General features: G+C 41.8%; 1 long non-coding RNA gene across 2 annotated transcripts; it reads left to right on the top strand.

Moving 5' to 3' along the window:
• The first annotated feature begins 16,266 nt into the window (after positions 1-16,266).
• Positions 16,267-17,599, top strand: LOC132121029 (uncharacterized). Of its 2 annotated transcripts, none has more exons than XR_009426213.1 (3): positions 16,267-16,327; positions 16,820-16,884; positions 17,493-17,599. It is a non-coding gene; the product is annotated as an uncharacterized LOC132121029 (long non-coding RNA). The 2 variants fall into 2 exon arrangements; XR_009426214.1 differs by lacking the exon at positions 16,267-16,327 and adding an exon at positions 16,682-16,694.
• Positions 17,600-18,221: the final 622 nt, after the last annotated feature.

Genomic DNA, 18,221 nt, shown 5'->3' with positions numbered 1-18,221 from the left:
CAACTCTAGGCAGGCTTGATGGGCACTTTTTTCGGACGTTTTGACTTTTCTCTTTTGTACCGCCCGGGTTCCAAAAACATCAAACCCGATTCTTTATCTCGCATTTTTGACCATTCCGAACGCCCGTCCACTCCCGAGTGTATTTTACCCGAGACATTAGTGGTCCCCACTCTTAGATGGGAGGTCGAATCGAAGTTCATGAAGGCCTTAGAAGGGGTAACGCCTCCGCCTGATTGCCCAGCGAACCGGTTATTTGTGCCTGAGGAGTATCGGTCTGACGTCATTCAGTGGGAAGGTTTCCAAGAATCCTTCCTCTTGGAGTCAACAACTTTCTATGGTTGAGTATGCCCACAATTCATTACCAGTGTCATCCACGGGCCTTACTCCGTTTGAATGTAGTTTAGGTTACCAGCCACCAGTTTTTGCTAATACGGAATCCGAAGTCGCGGTCCCCTCCGCTCACGCCTTCGTCCAGAGGTGTCACCACACTTGGACTAGAGCCGTGAGACTCTTCTCCAAGTGGGGGCGCGCACCAAGGCCAAGGCCGATCGCCACCGGTCAAAGCCTCCCGTATACGTCGTTGGCCAAAAAGTGTGGCTTTCTACCAAGAACATTCCTCTCCGCTCCGTGTCTAATAAACTTGCTCCCAAATTCATTGGCCCGTTTCCTGTCACCAAGATCATTAGTCCGGTGGCAGTCCGCCTCAAACTTCCTCCTACATACAGGAGAATCCATCCCGCCTTCCATGTATCTAAGATCAAACCGTGTTTTGGGCATCCATTAATCCGCCTATCCCGGTCTGGGATTTGGATTTCGTACCAAGAGACTTTTTTGTAGGTATTGGTGTGTTACATGTGTGTACCAATTTTCGTACGTGACACGTAGCTCGAGGCGCACTCCATTGAAAGAGTATAGGTGGCGCTATTGAGCCATTTTGTCACACCCAATGGAATATTGGCCTCCAGATGTGTGCAGGTCAGGACTCTTATCAAACATGTGAAAGTTTGGGAAAGATCTGACATTTTATGCCTGAGTTACAACAACTTCTACTCCCATGGCGAGACATCGAACTTTGTAACGGCGCCATGGACACGCCCTTTAACAAAAACTCAAGATCTTCACAATTTAACATCGCACAGGCCTTTAGATTAGACTGACCACAAAAAAGAAATTGATGTCATAAAATTTCTAGGAGTAGTTTGTCGAAAGCGTAAAATGACACGTCCTGTTGCCAATAGGTGGCGCTATTACTATAACTGAATATGTGCATGTCAATCTATTCAGGTCCAGAGTCTTATAAACCATGTGAAGTTTGGTGCAGATTGGACATTGTATGTATGAGTTATAGCAACTTCATTTTTCATGAAAAATCATCGAAATTCGCCAGGCCGCCACATACACACCCTTTGACGAAAACTCAAGATCTTCGCAATTTAACATCACAAAGGCCTTTAGATCAGGCATACCAAATTTGGTGTTTATCTGAATAAATCTCTAGGAGGAGGAGTTAAAATACAATGCATGGAAATGGCAAAAATGACACAAAATTTGCTAATTATATTAAAAATAACCAACTTCCTGTTGGGATAAAAATTTTGCTCCAAGAGTCTTTTTTGTAGGTATTGACGTGTTACATGTGTGTAACGATTTTTAAACATGTATGTGAAATGTAGCTCAAGGCGCACACTGCTGAACGTGTGTAGGTGGCGATGTTGAGCCATTTTGCCACCCCACTTCTGAAACCTATATCAGACGTAAATTTTTGTGCAAAAGGCGTGTGCAAAATTTTGTGACTTTTTGAGTATGTTTAGGCCTTCAAAAATGCGATTCATTGGGGAGCGGAATAATAATAATAATAATAATAATAATAAACGGAGCAGATACAATAGGGTCCTCACACCTTCGGTGCTCGGGCCCTAATAATAAGAATAATCCTTAGGGGAACAATAGGGCTCTTCACCCCTTCGGGCTTGAGCCCTAATAATCCTTAGGGGAACAATAGGGCTCTTCGCCCCTTCGGGCTTGAGCCCTAAAAAAATAATCCTAAGGAAAACAATAGGGCTCTCGCCCTCCAGGCTTGAGCCCTAAAAATAACACACAAGATCACACTAACTCAGGTTGCCCTATGCATAATGGTATGAGGGTGTGATTTATCAAATTGCTGTGTTATTGGTTGAAAAAGACCACACTATGTAGGTCTGAACTATTGAAATTCACTAACAAGCGGGCCAGTTGGAAAAAGTTTTTTGGGTATGTTGGACGAACCAACATATTTTGTCAACAAAAGGCTAATTTAAAGTAGTAAGAGATCTTTTCTTATATATTTCTTATATTTAAGGACAAAACATTGAAAAAATGAAAGAAAACATAATAATACAATAACAGCATTAGATTAATAAGATTTATGGATTAATGATGTTCGGTTCTTAAACGAATTGTTATTTTGAGCCGGTTCTCAGGAAGTAACTGGTCGAGCCAATTCACAAATCGAACTTTAGTTCCGGGTTGATGACGCAGGACGCACAGCCGAAGTAACACGTCCAACTCAAAAAGAACCGAATGAGCTGGTTGAAGTTTACAGATACTTTTTATGAATGTTATTAATTTACATTTTATTAAAACCTGCAAAAACTTTTTTGTCGAGTGATGTAAATAAATTTTACAATAGTTTATTGTGCATGCACATTTAAAGTTGCTTAAGTGAAATCAAGGACTTTACAAGGTTTATTCATTCTTTATACTGTAGACATGTAGTGAAACTTTTAGGAATCTTATACAAGACCAAGAGCTCCTTGGTCTTGTCGATGTTGAGTGAGAGGTGGTTCCCTTTCGAAAGCTACAGTCAATGCTGCGCTGCTCAGCGCATTGGGAAACGTCTTACTCGTGACCAGCTGTGAATAATGTGTGTAACACATCGATAGAATTGACCCGGAGGTAATATAGCCATGGTTGATGACGTCATTGGAGCGCGCCAGTAACACGGGGCTATAAATAGATAAGCCACAGGTCCATCAACAGGTCTTTTGTCTTCAGATCATTCTGTGCATGTGTGCGTCAGAAAGATTCTTTTGTCAGCTACAGATCTTCGTAGGATGAGCAAACGAAACCGTAAGTTTTGTGTTCCTCCATGCTCTCGTCCTATGTATGAGGTGGATACACATGATTACTGTTTTGTTTGTTTGGGGGAAGAGCACGCGGTTCTGGCTTTAGAGACAGGCGAGTGCGAGCATTGTGAACTGCTCTCAGTGAAGATGCTTCGCTCTTGTCTGAACTATTTCCAGACCGCACCCACCTTTTCATCGATGGGCTCTTGTGGGGATCTGCGTGATGAGTGAGCGACGGGCCCCTCCCTTTCGCTTGCTGTGTCACCCTATCCACACATCCTCTCTCGTGATCTCTAACTGCGCTCCGGTGCTTCTTCGGTTTACGAGGAGGATGATATATCTCTTGGGTCTTTGGACCACGAGCAGCCCACCTCTGAGCGTTCCTCTCGCAAGAGAAAATCGGCCGAGGAACTGCTCGAGGTGGTTACTCGCATGGTGGACAGGTTGCAGCTAGTCTGGCCACGTGAACAAGAGACCCCCAAACGTAGTAAGCTGGAGGATAGGTTTCTGTCAGGTGGTAGGGGGGAGGGGGGGAGGGGCCATCAGCCACCCAGCCTCGCCCCGGTCATTCAAAAACCAGGGAGGTTAAAAAGCAGAGCGTGGCGGACCGTATTCCCCCTCGTAGGGATTGGGGACAGGTTTGCCGGGCTCAGCAACCTCCCAAGCCAGACCTCAGGACTATTATTAACAAGCAGAGAAAGTCCTGACGCTCTGGCACCCATGCTGGTGGGGGTAGTCCCTCACTGGGTGGGGCGTGCTCGAGAGCTTTTCACCCCGCCCCGTTACCCTCACAAAACCCCTCCATCCCCGCCACTTTTTGTGCTTTGGGGGGCAGTGGTTTCCAGCGAGATATTAGATGTTCCTGTGTTTCCTTTCCTGCATCCCCTCAAAAGGAAGTGTTAAAATTGGAACCACTCTCAGAGAGTCTGGCAGTGTGGAAACTTCTGCGTGGGTATTAAGCACAGTACAGATCGGATACAGGATCCAATTTATTCGTCATCCTCCACGTTTCAACAGCATGGTCTCCACTTCCGTGAAACTGGAGCTGATGCAGGTACTGTCACAAGAGCTACAAACTACAAATGCGATTGGTTTATCACAATCGATCTGAAGGACGCATATTTTCATATAGAAATTTTGCCACAACACAGGAAATTTGCTTCCGGGGGCAAAGCGTACCAATTTTGGGTTCTTCCATTTGGCCTAGCCTTATCGTCCCGCACGTACACATAAATGGTAGGGTCATCAGCTTGATTGGCACATCAATTGCCTCGATGGCTTTGAAATATTTAATCCATCAATTGAGGGGCTGTCATGTCCTAGTACAGGTGGACAACACAGCAACAGTCTCTTATATAAATCACTAGGGGGGTCTGCGCTCGTGCAATCTGAACAAAATAGCGAGGCAGATTTTTCTTTGGGCCCAGGACAAGTTCCTGTCACTCAGGGCAGTTTACATTCCAGGGCGTTTGAATGTGGGAGCAGATTTACTATCCAGAGAAACACTACCAACGGGGGAATGGAAACTCCACCCAGAGGTAGTGAAACAGATTTAGAGAAAATTTTACGAAGCGGAGGTGTACCTCTTCGGCTCCCATCAGACAGCGCAATGTCCCCTCTACTTCTCTCTGAGTCACCCAGCCCCCCTGGGTCTGGATGCGATGGCGCACACATGGCCCAAAATGCGCCTGTATGCGTTTACACCTGTTTCTCTGCTTCCGGGAGTCCTAGCCAGAGTTCGCCAACAAAGGTCTTGCCACTTGCTGATAGCGCCACGCTAGCCGAACAGAGGGTGGTTCTCAGAGATAATATCTCTCCTCGAAGGCTCGCCATGGACGATTCCGGAGAGGAGGGACCTTCTGTCTCAGGCAGGGGGCACGATATTCCATCCTAGGCCCGACCTGTGGAATCTTCATGTTTGGCCCCTGATGGGTACCAACTGAGGAACACAGGGGTTTTGACGGATATTACTGATACCATTCTTAGTGCTAGGACTTCCTCCACCAGACAGAGTTATGCCAGTAAATGGGGTGTCTTTGAGAGGTGGTGTGTGGTACACAATGTGGATCCAGTCAACTGCCATATTGCTTCAGTTCTGGACTTCATGCAAGAGAAATTATCAACAGGCACATGTCCTGCCACTCTTAAGATTTATGTGGCTGCTCTTTCGGCTTGCCACGCCTTGACTGATGGGATGCCACTCGGGAGACACCCTCTGCTCTCGCTTCCTTCGTGGGGCCAGACGACTGAGGCCTACAGTAAAAACCAAGATGCCTTCTTGGGACTTACTTATAGTTCTTGAGGGTCTGGTTGAAACCCCCTTTGAACCTTTAGAATTAGCATCTGATAAACTACTGACTCTAAATTTTTTTTTTTTTTCTCATGGCAATAACTTTTTTGAAGAGAATTGGGGATATGCAGGCTTTGTCTATCTCACTATCATGCTTAGACTTTGCCCCAGAGATGGTGAAAGTGATTTTGCATCCTCATCCTGATTACCTGCCTAAGGTATATCCGGTCATTCTAGAGGCCTTCTGCCGTCTGCCGTTCGCAACACCGGAGCAGGAGAAATCTTATAGACTGTGTCCAGTCCGTGCTCTTCAGACTTACGTCCACCGCACTAGCCAGTGGCGTAAGTTGGAGCAACTGTTCATCTGTTATGGTGGTGGTAACAGAGGAGCAGCTGCCACCAGGCAGACCATGTCTCATTGGGTCAGGAATGCTATTGCTTTGTCTTATGAGGCGCGCAGTCAAGCTTCGCCTATAGGTCTTAGAGCTCACTCCACAAGGGGTCACCTCCTCTAGTGCTTTAGCAAGGGGTGCCCCCTTACAACAGGTTTGTGATGCGGCAGGTTGGTCCTCTCCGCACACATTCATAAGATTTTATAGTTTATAGTATAGAGGGCTCTCATGTCCTCGAGTCAACATCACAAGCTAATGTCTGAGGCCTTCTTGTGGTTTGGTAGCACACCTGCACAACCGTAGAGGTCTAGACATTTTCAAGCACGGCGGCTTGGGTATTCTCGTTCCAAATGCGCTGAGCAGCGCAGCATCGACTGTAGCTTTCGAAAGGGAATGTTTCCGGTTACTTAACTGTAACCTTGTTCCCTGAGAAAGCGAGCGAGATGCTGCGCTGGGTTGCCGTACTCAAGATGTCCCAGGACTGCTCTTCAGACAAAATATCCTGTTGATGCACCTGTGGCTTTGGAGCTGTGTGTGGCTGCACAGTCATGTGTGTCCAGGGAGTACAGGAGTGGGCTGAGGACATGGCCCTGAGGAGCACCCATGTTGAGGGTCAACGTGGATAAAGTTTTGTTGCCAATTCTGAAGAATGTAATGGTTAGATAATTAAATGACATATGCAGACACTAGCCATGAAGAAGTCTATGCTATTTCTTTCAGTATAGTAGTTAAATCAGGGTTCCCACACCTTGGTTAACTTCAAATTCAAGAACCATTAAAGGACTTTCCAGGTCCAATACCCTCAAATTCAAGAACGCAAATGTATGTGTGTGTGTGTGTGTGTGTGTGTGAGTGTGGGTGTGAGTGTGAGTGTGAGTGAGTGTGTGACCCTGGACCACAAAACCAGTCTTAAGTTGCTGGGGTTTATTCTTAGCAATAGCCAAAAAATAAAAAATAAAAAAATAAATAAACATTGTATGGGTCAAAACTATCTATTTTTCTTTTATGCCAAAAATTAGTAAAGATCATGTTCTATGAAGATATTTTGCACATTTCCTACTGTAAATATATAAAAACTTAATTTTTGATTATTTGCATTGTTAAGAACTTAATTTGAACAACTTTAAAGGCGATTTTCTCAGTATTTAGATAATCTAAATACTGAAATAGTATCTATTTTTTTCACCCATATAGTTGTATCTCAGCCAAATATTGTACGACACATATAAACCATTACATCAATGGAAAGCGCATTTATTCAGCTTTCAGATGATTTTTGAATCTTTTGTGGTCCAGGGCACACACACACAAACACACACACACACACACACACACACACACACACACACAAACATTATTAACATTATAATTTTTTTACTTCTTGTTTTCTTGTTATAACGACTTAATTTTCTCGTTATCTCGACAAAACGAAAGTTGTTTCCTCGTTATTTTGACATTTTGACTGTCATGACAACCGAAGCTCCAGTCTGGAGTCACATTTTTATTAATCTAGATTTTTTTTTTCAAAACTTGTGTGCAATTCAGTGTGAACTGAACTAATAGTGTCTCATGAACACACAGTCATGCACAGAGACCAACAATCAAGTCAGGATGTTTGTTAAATAATTTGAAAAATTTCAGTATGTTTCTCACCAAACCTTACTGTATACCCGCAGAACACTTGGAATATACATCACATGATACATAAGACCTCTCTATTATGCTTTGGCTTATATTATAACAGCTTGATGTTATTCGCCATGGACTGACATTATATGGGCAAGAATATTCAGGACATTTTATTTAAATCTCCTTTTGTGGTCTGACAAAGAAACATATGACATAAGACAAATTCAAGGGTGAGTAAATGATTATTTAAATTTGAACTATCCCTTTAAGTAAAAGCATTTAACTCACTGTAAAAGTATATATTTTTGTTGTAAATAGAAGTATAGGTTGTGATTCCTGAATTCCATGTTGATCTCATTGCGCTGAGGCAGGGCTCTCTCTATCAAAATGAATGCGCATAAATGGGACAGCAGATAAATAAATGACAAACATACCAAAAATCATATATGATCTGTAGTTCATGCTACCCATGTGTCATACTCCAAGTCTTGTGAGGGCACAAATTCACTTTGAATGGTGAACAATTTAACTTATGAAATACAGAGCGTTTGAGTATAATGAAAAGTTATTTACAAATACATACAAATGAATATAAATGAAAAGATATCAATATATATGACATGAAATTAACACACACACACACACACACATATATATATATAATGTATATCTGTGTGTGTGTGTGTGTTAATTTCATGTCATATATATTGATATATTTTCATTTATATTTATATCACAAATCCAATATATTGACACATCAAGGCACACACAGCATACAAATATCATTAATAAATAATATTATTTTATGAAATACATACAGAAAATGAAGTAAAATACTTACTTTCTGTGTTTTCCTTTTTTAAAACCAACTCCGCTCCGCTTCGAGTGTAAGAATCTATCTTTCTGAGGAAAGTGTAGGAGTGCACAACATATTAATGTCGCTATAAATCAATATGTTATAAAATAGATATTTTAAATGAGGTAAAATGCTTACTTCAAGTCTCTCCCTTCTCTAACTAGCATTAACCCGTGTCTGTGCTGTACAGCAATTCAAATCTGTGAGCAACGGTTAGGCTCGTTTAGGTGCGCACAGCATTTAAATATCGTCATAAGTAAAATCATCTTATAAAATACATGTAACGTTAAACGAGGTAAAACACTTACTTATGGTGTTTTCCTTTGATAAAACCAAATTCCCTGTCTTCTCCCCATCGTGAATTAAAGAAAATATCTCTTTTGAGAAAAAGCTTTGGAGAGAACAGCACATAAATATCACTATAAATCAATATAATGTTATTAAACACATATTTTAAATGAGATAAAACAACTTAACTTACTTTCAGAATCCCGGTATAGAAAATAAATGATGTCCTCGTCTGCTCCGCATCGCGAGTGAAAGCAAATGTCGTTAATAAAAGTTTGTGCACACACAGCAAATAAATATCATTATAAAATGATATGATATTACAAAACGTATTTTATGAGTAAGATTATACACTTTAATTCGCCGTATTCCGTCCTCATATGAGCCGTGTTGCGAGCAAAGAGAATGGCGATCTCAGATGGGTCAGGCGCGCGCACACAAGAAAATTTCCCGGATGTGACTATTAATACTCAAAAGTGTTAATAAAGGTAACTCTGTGTATTTACACTGCCAGAGGGGGCTGTTTACACTAGCTAGTGTTAATCCTCTAAAATTCAACACCACAACTTTAACACTTTACTCTAAAAGTACCCAATACTAGGATTTCAACACAGAAGATTTTGCTGTGTATTTATGGATTTTGCTATACCATGGATACCGTTATATAATCATGAATTCAAATTCTGCTTTTATTTATTTTTTTATTTATTTTTTGTTAATTTTGCACGCTTTGACAATTTTAACACAAATTTGATAAAGAGTCGAGGTTGAAAGTGTTTTATCCTCTGTGTGCAACGCCCGTACTACACAGGCTTTAGTAATCAAACACATAGAGCATCGTAACAGAACAAACTAACAGAGCGCAAATCGCCTACTCCAGTGGTTCACAAACTGAGGGATCGTGTACAGTCAGCTGATTATTTTGCAAAAGAAACCTCTGCAGGGTGATAAAGACTACACTGCATAACTGTCCCGGTTATCATGTGGTCACTTCCCTGGTAAGTAAATAGTTGAACACAAAATATTAATTTGACATATTTTAATGACCTCAACAGGGACGTTGTGGCCTAGTGGTTAGAGAGTTTGACTTCTAACCCTAGGGTTGTGGGTTCAAATCTCGGGCCGGCAATATCACGACTTAGGTGCCCTTGAGCAAGGCACTGAACCCCCAACTGCTCCCCGGGCGCCGCAGCATTAATGGTTGCCCACTGCTCCGAGTTTGTGTTCATGATTTGTGTGTGTTGTGTTGTGTGTGCTTTGTGTGTGCACTTTGGATGGGTTAAGAGCACAAATTCTGAGTATGGGTCACGATACTTGGCTGAATGTCACTTTCGCTCAACATGACTCACAGAACCCGCTTGAGAGCTCCGTTAGCAGTTGTGGCTGTATCAATAACAGACGTGTGATTGAAGAATCAGATTCATATTGGGTTAAATAACTCTGACATAAAGGACCATTTCAAATATTCATAAGAGAATCGTGAAAATAAAATGGTCAAGAATATCAAGCAGCACACCTGTTTCCAACATTGATAATAATCACAAATGTTTCTTAAGCAGCAAAGCAGCATACTAGAATGATTGAACAACTTTAAAGGCGATTGTCTCAGTATTTAGATTTTTTTTCACCCAAATAGTTGTATCTCAGCCAAATATTGTCCGATACATATAAACCATTCATACATCAATGGAAAGCGCATTTATTCAGCTTTCAGATGATGTATGAATCTTTTGTGGTCCAGGGCACATACACACAAACATACACACACACACACACACACACAAATATATATATATATATATATATATATATATATATATATATATATATATATATATATATATATATATATATATATATATATATATGTATGTATATATGTATATATATATGTATGTATATATATATATATATATGTATGTATATATATATATATATATATGTATATATGTATGTATATATGTATGTATATATATATGTATATATATGTATGTATATATATACATATATATATGTATATATGTATATGTATATATATATGTATGTATATATATATATATATATATATATATATTGCTGTCAAACATATTTATTATAATGATATTCAGCAAACTTGTCATATCAGCAGACAATATCACGCGGACGTGAAGGAGAGCACGCAGGTCACGCTAAGATCGTACGCCTCCAGTGTGAGCAGCCGCCATTTTCTCAGCGTGAAAGAAGCGAGAAGCGAGTGAAAGACATTATGGTAAGTAAAGATTCAAAATGTAAAGTTATCATTTATTGTTTACCCGGTTGTATGAAAGGTGGAAGGTTTTATGAAAGGCGGAAACAAAGGAGCTTAACGTTATATATTAAAAAAAAAAACGCGGACGTGGTTTTCGCCTCAGAAACGGAGGTCTTTGTTATGTATGTAATACTGCTTTCCCCCATTGTGTCTGCAGGTGGCACTGCCCCTTGTAATTATTAGTTGTGTTCCTTAAAGAATAAATACAGAAGAAGTTAAGTATCCCTGAGTGTTGGCTGTTATTTTGAACGTGGTTTAACCCCAAGTGTTTTATATGTTATGTCAGTGAAAAACATAACATAATTGGCGACGAGGTGGATTAAATTACCACGAAGCTACTACAGTGAATCGTGAGTAGTTAGGCGTAACAATACTACAATTTTTATTTTATTTTCGCTGCGTAGCTAAAGTGATCTAGGTTAGCTAGGATGATGGCTGCTACCATTGGCCACATGGAAGGTTTTGATGAAAGCGTCAAACCGTGGACCACATATATTGAAAGATTTGAACACTTCATTGAAGCTAACAGTATTGAAGCCGACAAGAAAGTTCCTGTGCTGCTCAGTGTGATTGGAGGAAAAACATATGGACTACTCCGAAGTCTGATCGCGCCGGACAAACCGAGAGAGAAAAGCTTCAAGCACATCACAGACACGCTACAGCAGCACTTCTCTCCGAAGCCCCTGGTCATCGCGGAGCATTTTCGTTTCCATCGGCGGAATCAGGAGGAGAGTGAGTCGGTGACACAATATGTTGCAGTGCTTAGAGGATTTGGGGGACATTTGGATGATGCACTTCGCGATAGATTTGTATGTGGCTTGAAGAGTGAGGCTACTCAAAAGCGCTTGTTGACTGAGTCTACGCTGACGTTTCAGAGAGCGGTAGAGTTGGCGGTCTCCATGGAAACAGCGTCACGCGAAGCACACCAACTCAGCGGATCACTGACGGTAAATGCACTGTCTTTATCAAAGAGTCAGACTGCAAACAAATGCAAACGATGTGGGAAGAATAACCATAGTGATGATGACTGTTGGTTTAAAGACTGTTGGTTTAAAGACAAAAACTGTAATGCTTGTGGAAAAAAGGGCCATATCAGTCGCGTTTGCAGGAAAAGTAACTTTAATGATGACAGAAAAACAAAGACTGGAAACACAGCAAAAGCTGCACGGCCAACGAAAGCATTTAAGCAGAAAGGCTATATAAAAAAAAGGAAATGTACACCGCCTTGATGCTGATTTAGTGTTCAATGATGATGACACAGACTCTGATTTAGCTCTGTATAAACTGTCACAGCCAGGAGAAAAGTCCAGTATCACTGTGAAACCAGAAATTGAAGGCATGTCACTGGAAATGGAACTGGACACGGGCGCAGCAGTGTCATTGATTTCAACAGAGACTTATGAGCGAATTTTGAAACACCTGCCCCTATGCTCAATGGACATTGTTCTTTGAACATACACTGGGCAAACATTGCGTCCTGAAGGTGTAATCCATGTACATGTAAAAATGGGCAAGCAGACAGCTGTTCTTCCATTGTATGTCGTGCAGGGGGACTATCCACCACTCTATGGCAGAGAGTGGTTGCGTCAGATCAAACTGAACTGGAAAGAAATAAAAACAGTCAAATTGAACACTAGAAGCTGTGCTGCAGAAACATGCCACTATTTTCTCTAAACAGTTGGGAGAAATGAAGAACATCAAAGCTAAAATAACATTGAAATCTGAACACAAACCCAAGTTTTGCCAGCCCAGAGTCGTTCCGTATGCTCTTCGTCCAAAAGTCGAAGCGGAGCTGAACCGTCTTACTGAAATTGGAGTATTGTCACCGGTAGAGTACAGTGAATGGGCTACTCCAATAGTCCCTGTTGTAAATAAAAATGGAGATGTGCGCATCTGTGGTGACTTTACGGTGACGGTAAACCCTGTCTTACAAATTGAACACTATCCATTACGCGCATTGAGGACCTATTCGCTTCATTAGCGGGAGGACAATGTTTCAGCAAATTGGACTTGTCACATGCTTACCTTCAAATGAGGGTCGAGGAGGAATCTAGGAAGTTCCTCACAATTTCCACACAGAAAGGGCTATTTCAGTACAATCGCCTTCCGATCGGGATCGCTTCGGCGCCAGCCATATTCCAGAGAGCTATGGACCAAATATTACAAGGACTGCCTAATGTCCATTGTTACCTGGATGACATTCTGGTTACCGGGCGGACTGAAGCTGAACACCTGGAAAACCTGGATGTAGTCCTTGGACGACTGGAGCAGTTTGGCTTGCATGCTGAAAAAGGGAAATGTGACTTCTTCAAGGACTCACTGGAATACCTGGGTCACATAATTGATACAGAAGGTTTGCACAAGTCACCTAAAAAAGTAAGTGCAATTGTCAATGCGCCAATTCCATCAAACATCACACAGCTGAGATCATTTCTCGGCCTGTTAAACTATTACGGGAGATTCATACCCAATCTGGCAAACATAGCAAATGCTTTGATCGCCCTGCTGTGTAAAGGAAAACGCTGGCAGTGGTCTGCAGAGTGCGATGCTGCATTCAAAAAGGCTAAAGAACAACTGGTGTCACAAAATGTCTTGACACACTATGACCCTCAGAACGCCATTCGGCTTGCATGCGACGCATCACCTTATGGCATTGGTGCCGTCATTTCCCACATGCTACCCAACGGTGAAGAAAAGCCAATAGCCTTCGCGTCACGCACACTTAGCAAGGCAGAACAGAATTATGCACAGATTGAGCGCGAGGCTCTGGCCATAGTATTTGGCGTCAGAAAATTCCACCAGTATCTCTACGGACGGAAATTCACGCTTTTCACAGATCACCGCCCTTTAACTACAATATTTGGGCCGCAAAAAGGAATTCCGTCTATGGCGGCTGCGCGGATGCAAAGGTGGGCATTACTTTTGTCTGCGCACAACTATACAATAGAGTACAAAAGAGCTGAGCATCATGCAAATGCCGATGGTCTTTCCCGTCTGCCATTACAAGTAGAGCACAGTGAGAAAAAGGATGCTGTAGAGCTGTTTTACCTCGGACAGATGGAGAAACTCCCTGTCAGTGCCACTGATATCCGACGTGAGACTATGAGTGACCCAACCTTGTCTACTGTCGTCGAAATGGTCATTAAAGGGACTCAAGCTGTCAACCTGACTAATAATAAAGAGCTCTCACCTTTCATCTCCAGACACAATGAGCTGTCCGTCCAACACGGGTGCTTAATGCGGGGCATGAGAGTCGTTGTTCCCCACAAGCTGCGGAAAAGAGTACTGGAGGAACTGCACACTGGCCATCCAGGAATTGTCCGAATGAAAGCCATTGCTCGCAGTTATGTGTGGTGGCCTGGTATTGATGCTGACATTGAACTCTGTGTGAAAATGTCAATGTCAATGTCACCTTTATTTATATAGCGCTTTAAACAAAATACATTGCGTCAAAGCAACTGAACAACATTCATTAGGAAAACAGTGTCAATAATGCAAAAATGAGAGTTAAAGGTAGTTAAAGGAAAATGTGTCAGTCATGTCAACAAATACAGAAAATGCCATCCCAAGCACCCCTCCACCCATGGGAGTGGCCAAGCAAACCATGGGAACGCATACATGTAGATTTTGCTGGGCCATGTGAGGGTCACATGTACCTAGTCGTGGTTGACGCACATTCGAAGTGGCCTGAGGTGCAGTTGATGACATCAACAACTGCAGGGAGAACAATTGAAGTTTTGCGGAATTTCTTCAGCCATTATGGACTGCCTGAAGTCCTGGTGAGTGATAATGGACCACAATTTGTCTCTCAGGAGTTTGTAACTTTCCTGAAGACCAACCATGTGAAACATATCCGTTCCGCCCCATATCATCCAGCAACCAATGGGCAGGCTGAAAGGTTTGTTCAGTCTCTAAAACATGCACTGAAGACGTCTAAGGGCTCTTTTACTCTTCAGAGACGGCTGGAAACATTCTTGCTGACTTACCGTAACACACCACATCCGACGACAAGAGAGTCCCCGTCCTTGTTGTTTTTGGGACGACAACTGCGCACACGTCTGGATGCCTTGAAACTCAGTGTGTCAACTGCCGTGCGACTCTCACAGACCTCCCAGGTCCTCCGCCGAGCTGGTCGTTCGAAGCCAAGACAGTTTGAAGTCGGTGATGCTGTGCTGGCTCGTGATTACAGAGGGAGAGAAAGATGGACATCAGGTGTGGTGACGGCTCAGAGTGGTCCAGTATCTTATACTGTGGATGTAGGAGCTTCTGCAGAATGGCGACGCCATGCTGATCAACTCTTGTCCATTCCAAATCAAACAGCTGAAACTCAGGTGACACAACCACCTGACATCAGTGATGTGTCTGTTCCTGTACAAACGTCTGTAAATGACACTTCTTCAGCACCACCAACAAAGGAACAAGATGTTAACAATGACACATCAGCAGAGTCTCAGATAAACCATGGCAAACTCAACATTCCATCAGTGCATGTCAGACGTTATCCAGCCAGAGTGATTAAACCGCCCAACCGTCTGACATTATAGAGCCATGAGAAACCTCTGCTGGACATAAATGTAATTAGTTATGTTAGTGAGCCTGTTCTGACATGGGGCAGAATAATCCCCGAACTGGCTCGAGGCAAGAGGCAGTCTACCCTCTACCTCTAGAGTAAAAATAAATAAATGCATAATTTTTGTGTAGCTGAGAATGCATTGTTTTCTTTGTTTCTTGATTAAGAGGGGAGGAAATGTTATGTATGTAATACTGCTTTCCCCCATTGTGTCTGCAGGTGGCACTGCCCCTTGTAATTATTAGTTGTGTTCCTTAAAGAATAAATACAGAAGAAGTTAAGTATCCCTGAGTGTTGGCTGTTATTTTGAACGTGGTTTAACCCCAAGTGTTTTATATGTTATGTCAGCTGAAAAACATAACAGTCTTAATAGCCTCATTTAACGTTACTGAATGGAAGAAGTACTCTTAATATAACGTCCGTGAATGTCTTTTGTCATATTTACATTACATTTTACATTATCTGCACTTTTTGAGGTGATAATAGACGGTTATGGTTATGGTTACACTCATGTTTGTTATCTTATTTTTTGCGGTTAAACTGAATGTATGTTAGTCTCCTAAACGAAACGGCATTGTATAGTAAACACTAGCATAATTATTTTGAGGCTGTTAAAGTGGTAATTATTAAAAGTATGTTTTGCATGTAATATTTCAGACTTGTCAAGCTCGTGTCTTCATTGTCCTCGCGCTGAGAGTTAAAGACACAGAAGCTGTTTGTGTGAGGAGTCACAGACTGTGTGAGGAGGAGGAGGTGTTCTCAGTTTCTTCTGAAGAGAGGGACATACGGGTTTAAGGTGAGTAAACTTCAGAATTCTATCGTTATCTTTTTTTTACTAAGACTAAAATAATGTTTGTTTTTGTAGACGTTGAAATCCAGAGACAAGATAACTTAATTCTTTTGAGACTGATGTGTTATTTTTTTTTTTTTTTTAATTAATGTTTCTTTTGTGTCCTCCCTGTTTACTTCACATTTTGATGCAACAACAGTGTGATTACATGTTCATATTTTATGGAAACCATTGATGTCCCTCTTTGCACAACTCAAACTAACTTAGGAGTTAAGGACACAGAAGTCTGCTTGTGTGAGGCGGAGGTGGTTTTCTCAGCTTCTTTGGAAGAGAGGGAAAGATAGTTTAAAGCAAGTAAACTTCATAATTTCATGTTATCAGTTATTTTTATTTATTTATTTTTGTACTAAGAGTAAAATAATGTTTTTTGTTTTTGTAGATGTTATAAGCCAAAAACATAGGAGCGCATCATTCTTTTGAGATTTTATGTAAGTTATTTTTAGAAAATAAAATTATCTGTTGTCTCCTGCCTGTTTACTTCACATGATGCAACAACAGTGTGATTACATGCTCATTTCATTAAAACCATTGATGTCTGTGTTGTTCATTGCAGAACTCAAACCAACTTTGGAGTTGTCTGATTTGGAGAGTCATCATTCTTGGTCTTCCCTCTTAAAGGTAAAGTTCACACAAAAAAATAATTTAATTGCCCTCATGTCATTCCAAACCTGTAAGACTTATGTCTGTATTTACAACACAAATGAATATATTAAAAATGTTCTCATAATTTTGTTAATCCATTTATAGTCTAGATACTCAGTATTTCAAGCCTCATAAATACAGAGAGTTATTGTAGAAGTAATTAATTCCGATATTTATATATTAATAAATCTTAAATGACAGTCTGTCACAGTCTGGAACAGCATGAGGGAGAGTAAAGTATGACCATATTTATTTTTTGGTGAACTAACCCTTTGAAGAGCAGCCCTCCACGTACATGAACAATTTTGAGGTATGTGAATGTCATGTCTGCTTTAATGTTTCAGTAAAGAAGTAGCTTTCTGAAAGCAATATATTTATTTAAACAATATCACATGCCCTCACACCAGTGCTGCCATTATAGCATTCTAGAGCGCTGTGGTAGACGGAGACATTAAACAACCACACAAAGTGTTGAAACTTTAAAACCGATTATTTACCTATCCTTACGGATATGAATACACCTCTATCTGAAAATGGATAGTATAATTAAAGTTTTCTTTTTTCAAATGTGTTTCTCTTTTTAGGCCACTGATGAAGAGCAGGCGGTGACTGGGAGGAATGCTGGTCAAAGAAGATATTGTCCTTTCCCCTAAACTGATGCAGCGGTTTTAAAGGAGGACACTTCCCTGGAGCAGAGGAACAGACAGGTCTAGGAGGAGGCGGGAGAGGGAGGCTGGGAGGGAATACAGGAGGATCAGGGCTAGGCGGAACCAGCGGAGAAACAGGAGACACAGGGCTGGGCGGAACCAGCGGAGAAACTGGAGATTCAGGGCTGGGCGGAAACAGCAGAGAAACAGGAGATTCAGGGCTGGACGGAAACAGCAGAGAAACAGGAGATTCAGGGCTGGACGGAAACAGTAGAGAAACAGGAGTTTCAGGGCTGGACGGAACCAGCGGAGAAACAGGAGACACAGGGCTGGACGGAACCAGCGGAGAAACAGAAAATTCAGGGCTGGACGGAAACAGCAGAGAAACAGGAGATTCAGGGCTGGACGGAAACAGCAGAGAAACAGGAGATTCAGGGCTGGACGGAAACAGTAGAGAAACAGGAGTTTCAGGGCTGGACGGAACCAGCGGAGAAACAGGAGACACAGGGCTGGACGGAACCAGCGGAGAAACAGAAAATTCAGGGCTGGACGGAGCCAGCGTAGAAACAGAAAATTCAGGGCTGGCCGGAACCAGCGTAAATGGAGCAGAGGAACTGACTGGTCTAGGAGGAGGTGGGAGAGGGAGGCTGGGAGGGAATACAGGAG

The sequence above is a fragment of the Carassius carassius genome, chromosome 39 (assembly GCF_963082965.1).
Source record: "Carassius carassius chromosome 39, fCarCar2.1, whole genome shotgun sequence".
Taxonomy (NCBI): domain Eukaryota; kingdom Metazoa; phylum Chordata; class Actinopteri; order Cypriniformes; family Cyprinidae; genus Carassius; species Carassius carassius.
The sequence above is the reverse complement of the archived record's forward strand: the minus strand, read 5'-3'. Positions and strand labels throughout refer to the sequence as shown.